Below are 8,987 nucleotides of genomic sequence, written 5' to 3'. Positions count from 1 at the left end.
ATTTAGAAAAAATAAAATGTCACTCATTGGGTAGGCCTTCCTTTATCACTGAAGAATGATGCTATCAAGCTTTGTTATTTTAGCATATCTAAAACAATAAAGCCAGGTTACCAATGAACATATTTTAATGAATCAATATATTTCAATTAATCAACTTGTGTTATGCACTATAATTCAATTATTGAAAAAAGTACACTTATTGGTTAGAGGTAGAGTGTGGAGTAACACATAGTTAACCAATAACTAATGTTGACATGCAGGCAAGTAATTGTGTGTGTATGTAGCTTCATGTAGCCAAATCAGTATGTTTTACACAAATATACGCAAGAGACAATCTATCCTAAGTGTTGTCAACAGAGCATAGATGCAAACATACAAAATATGCAATTTTGCAGGACAAGGAAAAAATCTCGACGTGTTCATCACTGTCAGAGAGATTTACACACACAGGGCACCTAGTGGGCTCTGTATAAATATTATGGTAGAAGATATGGGCCCACTTTTACACATTTGCATGTGGATATCCAGTTTTCCCAACACTTCTTGTTAAAGAGATTATCCTTTTCCTATTGCGTATTTTGATGCTTTTGTCAAAGTTCAGTTAACTGTGCATATGAATATAAGCATGTGTGTGTTGTATGGTGTACATGTGTCATAAAAAATTAATATTCTGAGGATAATTATGTACTTTCAACTGAGAGTTATCTAGCTGGCCAAAAGATCAGCCATGTGTGGGTCTAAAATAAAGACATTTTCAGATGGGCAGCATCTCTGAAACTACACCCACAATCACTTTCTTGGGCAGTTACAAAAGACTCTGTTTAATCGAGCCAAGAAGATACTGGAGGCAGGAAACAAAGGGAGAGAAATGGAGATCCTGAGAGAATGTGCGTGAAGCAGACCAGGAGGGCAGCCAGTCTGGGTCTAACAGGAAAGAGAGAGAACCCCAGAGTATGTCCCTGAGAAAAAACAAAACCTGATAGACTCTCTGGTTTATTAGATTTTATAGAAAATGTAATTTCATGGGTTTCACATTTATATAGGGGAGTTTCCAAGAATTAATAATAGGTACATACATAGAAAACTAAACGCAACAAAATGAGAGGGGGGTGGCTATAGAGCTTACAGGGAAAATAGCTATCAAAGTCACAGCACAGTATTTGACTGAAAGTCACAATATTAATATCATGATGTAGGGACATACCCAGGTCCTGGACAGAGGAGTAGGGTATACAGGAGAGAGAAGAAAAGGAAAAGTAAGCCTAACAAAACAAAAAATCATCAAATTACATATAAATGTGTATAGATAAAGTAGTACAGTATTTAGATATACTGAGATAAGAAAAACACATTAAACAACTTAGTAAGTTGAAAGAAGTAGTCAAAGTACTCTAAGGCGTACAGCATCAACAGGAAATTCCCCTGCCCCATGGGCCCACACTCAGCTCCCCGCCGTAGAGGTAACCAACCCCCCCCACACACACGTGTGTCTGCAGGCCCGTTCCTGCTTCAGTCCCAGCTCTGGTATGTGAGATACTGGTATCACTCATCACCAGAAAAATACAGATGGGGAGTGCAATGAGCTATCACTTCACAGGTGTTTAGAGCAGCTTTTCGTGAAACACACACAAAAGGTAAATATGAGTGAGGATGCAGAGAAACTGGAAGTTTTGTACACTGCTGCTGGAAATGCAAAATGGCACAGCAGCAAAGAAAAGTAATATGGAGGCGTCTCAAGACCTAAAACTAAAAAAAATAAACAATCAAATAATCCAGCCGTTTGTGCGTTTCCAGACCCAGGAGAACTGGAACCAGGGTCTCAGAGACAGAGCAGCTCTGTGACGTTCACTGCAACTGTGCGCACAGCAGCCAAGGAACCTCTGCAAGGCCCACTGGTGGATGAGTGGGTGAAGACCATGGGATACATGTGCCCCATGAAATATTACTCAGCTTTTAAAGAGCAGGAAATCCTGCAATATGCTCCAACATGGATGACACTCGAACAACGGTATGCTAACTAAAGTAAGCCAGGTCACAGATGGATACGAGCTCCATGGTTCAACTCATTTGGGGACACTGAACAGAGTCAAACTCTTAGAAACAGAACAGAATAGTGGTCGCCAAAGGCTGGGGGAGTAGGGTGGAGGAAATTGCTTATGCGCCAATGGAAAGTCTCAATTATGCAAGATGATAAATTCTAGAAGTCAGCTGTGCAACATCGTGCTTATAGTTACCACCACATTATCCTTCTCTTACACATTTATTAACACAGTGGCAAATCTCATGTTGGGTCCTTACCACAGTAATGTAATCAAAAAGGTGTTCGGTAAATGTGTTGAATTGATGATGACAAATTTCTTTGAAAAAAGAAGTTAATAAAACTTATTAAAAATATAAATGCCTTCTATAAAAATCAATGGATATTTCAGCCACATTTCCTGAGAAGAATGTGTGCTGGCTGAACTGTGATAGAGGTGACAGTAACATGTATATGCACACACATGTGTGTTGCTCCCCCAAAACAGATAAAGTAAACCTGTGATTAATCTTCAAATTGCCCAACTTCTCTTGGAAAATTATTTGTCTCATGCATTCTGCAAATGATGGAACTTATTCTAAGCAAGTACTCCTCCACAAAACGTGTGCACATTTAATTTACAGGAAAGGTTAATTGCCTTGCTCTGCTAGCGTAACCTTCCTGTGAGTTGCATCCAGGGAGCACACGGGATTTTTAAGTACGTGGGGAGAGAGCGGATGCCCCCCAGTGCTGTTCCTAAGGCCTCCGTGCTCAGTCGAGCAACAAGAGACATCACACAACTCTGTGATGACTGCTCTCCCAGTCCCTGGAGTTTAATCCCTGAAGATCATGAGACAAAAACTCAATGATAAATGGATTTCCGGTGCTAGCGTCTAAACAAAAAAAGGAACATTATTGGCTTTCTTCTCCTCAACAGAAATAAGTAAAGCACCTGCAACCTAAATTTATTGTGATTATCCTGTGGATCACTGACATCTTATTCTCTTCTATCAAATTACGAAGATTCTACTCTAACAAGATCTTTTAAATTTGAATCACATTTGCTCTCCTCAGAGAGAAGTGTTTGGCAAAAATGTGGAGTATAGGAGTGAATGTAATTTGGGATACTGGGGATTATATAGCTGTTTCTAGGATTTAAACACGCCAGTGCTGCCTGATACAATACTTGCCTTCACTTAAAAGCCTGTGTATTGAGATTTCTTGCAGCTCCTATTTTTTTTCTTGCCTACCAATTTCCCACATCAATTCTGGCAACTGATGCACTATTGAAAAACTTCGGCTTTAAAACTCTGAAATTGTATAAATCCAATGTGTATACTTAGAGATAGGAATAAAAATAAAGTTAATTAGCTCTTTTCCTGGACTGTGAGTGTTTTTATTTTTATTGTAGTGTTTGTCCGCAGAAATTAACGGTGTAAATAAACTGATGTTATTTTTATGATCATATATTGAATGAAGGGTCGCACCAGGGAGTCAGAGTTCATTCCTATTGACCTTTCTCTTGGGGAATGACATCTTCATTTATGAACACCTTCAGAAAGTGGATAAATGCACTTATTCCTAGGTTATGAGACTTTTGTTTTCTAATGATTCCCACATTAGTTTCTCCTTTTTTGTGTCATAAAACAGAAATAATTATAATTTGATCCCAGAAAATCAGTATCTCTTTAGTGATACTTTAATAATCATATCCAGCATAAATAAAATATTCAAAACAGATAGTCAATCTTCTTAATTTTAGACATCTGGTGGGTGTTTTGTGCTATCACATTGAGATTCTAATTTTCTTCTGTCAAATGTCACTGAGCATTTTCCCACTTGTTTACTTGCCATGCATGTCACTTCTTGGGGGAAGTATTTGCTCTACTCTTTCATCCCTTTTTGTATCAGGTTGTTTGTACTGTCATTAGTAAGCCCTAACTGTTCATTATATGAATGTTCCTTGACTTTGGATGGGGTTACATCACTCTAAACCCACCATAAGTCGAAAATATCATAAATCAAAAAGGAAGGAAAAGGGTCATCAAGGAACATGTGTAAAGGACCCATGGACAAAGCCAAAGCGGGGAAGGATGGAGGGGGGAAGGAGGAGGGATGGGGGCGAAGCAGTGGCAGGAAAATGGAGACAACTGTACATGAACAACAATAAAAATACATAAATAAAATTTTTAAAAATTTAAAGATTTTAAAAATGTATCTTTGCACACCTCTTGAGTTTCATGTAAAGATATTTTTGCAGTGATTTGTTCTCAAAAGTATTAAACATTTATATTCTTAGAGAGCATACACACCATCAGACCAGATATCAACACTTAGAGATGGTAAAGGTAGTATGACACAGTGTAACTAACCCACGCATGAGGCCATGGTCCCGACATACATGTAAACAGCAATTCACCTAATCTTTCCAAAAGCCAAAAGGGCAAGTTGGCATGGTCTTTGAAATATGCAGGTGAGGATGCAGACACACACAGATCAGGGAGTCTGCGTGAATCCCCAGCAGTACAGCCCCGGGTGGAGGGCTGGGAATGACCTGCAGGCCATACACCCCCACACCGAAGGGCCCTCCAACACAAAGTTACTTTGGAGACTTGAAACATCAAAATTCTTTAGAGAAACCATACGGTAATTATTTCTTGTATAGTCATGTGGTTTTTTTAATGGGAGAATGCCCAAGGCAGTTCCTAGGCTCCTGTGCGAAGAGCAACGTGCGCCCCCATCCCATTATCTGTTCCTCAATTAAAGACACGGAGCAGGGCCAGTTTCCTTTGGCTAACCGGTCATTTCCCCGTGTGTCACCTTTCCTTGTGGGCAGGTCCAATTATGAGACTGACCCCTGGCGACTGAGTGATGTGACTTGGTGCTTACGACAGACAGCAAGTGGTAAGTGAGTGCTGGAGCCCAGCTCTGTCTTTAAAGTAGTTGGCTCCTTGCCCCCGGGGCCCCTGCATGTTTACTCATGGCCCCGGGGATGACAGGAAGTGAAGGGCCACCCTGGGCACAGGGACGGAAGGCAGTGTTCCAGCTGCAAAGCCCTTGTCTTCACAGTCATTACTGTGTATAACGCAAGTCTTATTCAGCACCCCCTTTTCTATTGCTTACAATAAAAATGGTGAAGAAAATGTCCGTGGAATTTACTGTATCCAGCAGTGTTTTATTGGAATGTGATGCATGAATAGAAGCCAGGCTTTATATTCAAAGATCAATTGGAAGCAATGAAGAGCTCAAAGCTGCATTTGAAAAGTATCACTAAAAAAAAAAAGAAGGCCATTTTTGTAGTGTTTTATCTATCATTGGTTAATAATCTCAATTTGAGGTCTTACTCAGAGGTGTATTTTAAGTAAATGGAGTAAAGTTGTGCTGTGTACATATTATTTTAATATAGTATTTTAGTTCTTTAAAGTGTTTAGTTATTTGTTCTTATTAGTTTTTACATTATCAAAAGGACTATAAAATTAAGGCCATTAGGAACTGTATTTTGATTAAAATGAATCACATGCTTGAGAGCAGCAATTAATGAATTCAATTTGCCATTCACCCAAATAACTTTCATTAAGCTAACCCCCCTACATTTTTAAAAGGAATAAAAAACAGAGTAGCAAACCTCTAATCTTTAAACCATTCAAAAATGCATGTATTTGATTGACTTCAGTGAGCTTGCATCACGACAATTCACCATAAGCAGACATTTCAAAACCACTGTGGCATGTTCAACTCTACACAATATTGATCAAGGAGTTATACGCTTGTTTTATCAAGTAGTGGCTTGATTCAGCCTGAACAAGGAACAAGTTATTCAAATTAGGTCTTCTGGATTCAACATACACAGATGCTGGCGAAGGTGGAGTGGGTGGTAGCCTTAACTTATGTATACAGGGATGAACTGAAATAAAAGAGCACAGCTTTCAAGATGTTTGGCTGAGGTCAAATAATTCTTCAATTTTCTTGTTTATTTACTGTGCGTGAGCAAACTCTCTATTCGGGATTGCAAGGAAGCCAGTCTCAACTCCCCAGAGTAGCCCACTGAAGTCAATGGAATGGTTCCTTATGACTGATGTTCATTATTTCAGGAAGGATGTGTTTTTTTTAATCCTGTATCATGACCAGTGAGATAGACTAATGAGATAGATGACTGTACATTTGAGGACAGACCTAAGACTACTTTAATCAGTTGTTATATGACAATAGTTGAAGACAGTCAAAAGGAATAAAATATATTAAAATGGATTTTTTGTGGCCCTGGCTGGTGTAGCTCAGTGGATTGAGCGCGGGCCTGTGAACCAAAGGATCTCAGTTTGATTTGCAGTCAGGGCACATGCCTGGGTTGCAGGCCGGTTTCCAGTAGGGGGGTGCTCTAGAGGCAACTACACATTGATGTTTCTCTCCTTCTCTCCTTCCCTTCCCCTTTAAAAATAAATAAAATCTAATAAAAAAGAAATTCCCTAAAACAAAACAAAACAAAAACAAAATAGTCTTTAAAATGGATTTTTTGTAAACTTTGATCAAATACTATATCTAAACTCATGCTGACAAATACAAGGATTCCTGCATAATGTGTTCTTGGTGAAAGAGCCTTTGAATTTGTAAAGATTCTTATATTTTCTAAAGTGGAAATATCATACAATTTTGCAACGGACATATCTTTGTTCTAGAAGTTGACCGTGGTTACCACATTCCTATAGTCATGAACAGTACCCCAAGTAAGTGACTAAAAACAATTACTGGTCATTTCAGACTACTTTTCCCCCCAAACATACTATTTACTAGGAAAAAAGGTCAATGTATTTTCTGACATGTAAAATAGAAAGAATTTTAATAACTGTATTCTAGTCATAATAAAAGAGCATCATATCCAACTAGTTTATTAAACTTAGTTATCAGCTGACTCCGTTTTTAGATGATCCCATGAAATCCTGAAGAGGCTGCTTTTGTCCAAAATTACTTTACTCATGGAAGGAAAACCTAAAACTAGATCCCTACCCTCTTAACGCCTGGGCAGTGTCATACCTTCATCTCCTAGAGTCCTGTTCTCTAAACCACAACCTGAGATCAAATCTGTTGCATTTTTCCAAGGCTCTTTAAACAGTATACAAACAAATATGATAGAAAAGGATTTTATATAGTTAAAATTAATGGGAAAACACATTGTTATCTAAAATGATAATTCTCCAACCAAAGAACCCCATTGATAATTGCTGTTTTAGCATTTTATTGACTGTAACCTAAAGAAAATTGTACTTTTATGCCTCTGCTATAAAAATAAACAAAAATTCTGTCATTTAATCTAAACCCTTTATAGGCTTCAAACTATCAAATGTTTATAAAGTGAAGAATGTAAATTTTACATAAAACTTCATGTTTAAAAGTTTAACCACTTAACCTTTTCAAATAAGACAATTATAATATACATGATGTTAGAACAATAAGGATAAAGTCATAGTTGGAGCATATAAGCTATAAACCTGATAATGTATTCATTTGGTTTGTGGTAAGTATAATGTGCTATGTACCAAGCACACAAAGGAAACTATAGATCAATAACATTTCAAATATTTGAGGTCACCAACTGTTAAGATGCACCATTATTTTCACACAACTTAGGAAAGCCCTTCAGGTAAAGTATGATACACTGCAAAGAACCCTGCCCACCTTATGAATGGCTTCTAGGCACCTCTCACTGTTATGAATTTCTTTCATTTATTCCAGGACTTTCTAGTGCATCTCGCTTCATTTGCTCCTCAGTAGAAAACATAACCAGCTCTATCTGCCCCTGGGTGTTCTCCTTCCTCAGTCACTACAAAGCCCTCTTCATGAGCAAAAGCGTGGGGATTATGGCGGGGGGGGGGGCCCACTAGGGGGGGATCAATGGTAATGGAAAAATACCATAAACAAAAAATGATTTAAAAAATGTAAAAAATGAGATCCTAGTCACTTTTCTAAAAATAAATGTTTGCTTTGAGTCTATCAAATTATGCTTCTGTGCTCTGCTTTCCTGACTTTTATGCAATTGCTTTTTATGATAATGCTGAACTAATCCAATCTCACTGAACTTAAATGGCAATTCGATTTAGCATGTTGACAGACAACCGCATGAGTAATTGAATTGAAATGAGGACAATACAAACAACTATGACCAAATTCACATGATTCACTTGATTTTCAAATATAAAATATAACGAAGCTAAAACACACAAACTGTCCATCTCCAGCTACATGTCTTTTCCAAGTTTTGACATTCTCAGATGTTCTGACACACATCTGACGTGACCCCCAGAAACAGAAAAGTGGCCAGTGGAACAGCTTGCACATAACATCAGGCATCGGTTTAATTATAAAAAGTACTACTCAAAGAAAAAAATCACTTCTAAGGATAATATGTACATTAACCAAGTGAACACAACCTATTTCATATACTTCTCCCTAGACATGTTTCAAGGTGCCTTTTGACTTGAGAATTTTCAGACTGTTAAGGGCAGTGGCCAAGGAGGATGCAAACACCACAACGAGAGCAACTGCAAAAGCCAGACAAAACCTGACATGCTGACACTCGAAAACCTCAAAAAGCATCCAAGACAGCTGAGATTTAAGGGTCAACATAGCACAGACAAAGAAAATAGGGCGCGGTGAGCTTATATATCTGTCAAATGTCTAATAAATGAAGCAAAAAGTGAGAGCTCAGAAACTATAGAAAGATAAGAAAATGTTCTCCTCTTGGATGGGACATCTTTGTAAAAACAGTTGGAAATTGCATACAGATTCCTGTGGTGTCTGGGCCTCCCAAGGATTTCCAACCATGTTGCTAGACAGGCACCAGATCTTACAATTTTGATCAATCCCATCAGCGTTCTTACTTGAACCCGTGGGAGTTCCTTTTACCTTCTGTGGCTCCGCCAAGAATGAAAGAACGCAGCTGTGGGCACCTCCTCCCCCAAGACACACTTGTCACTTT

The sequence above is a fragment of the Sturnira hondurensis genome, unplaced genomic scaffold (assembly GCF_014824575.4).
Source record: "Sturnira hondurensis isolate 20B ecotype Veracruz unplaced genomic scaffold, ASM1482457v3 Scaffold0018525, whole genome shotgun sequence".
In the NCBI taxonomy this organism is placed as follows: Eukaryota; Metazoa; Chordata; class Mammalia; order Chiroptera; family Phyllostomidae; genus Sturnira; species Sturnira hondurensis.
Note: the sequence above shows the minus strand (reverse complement) of the source record.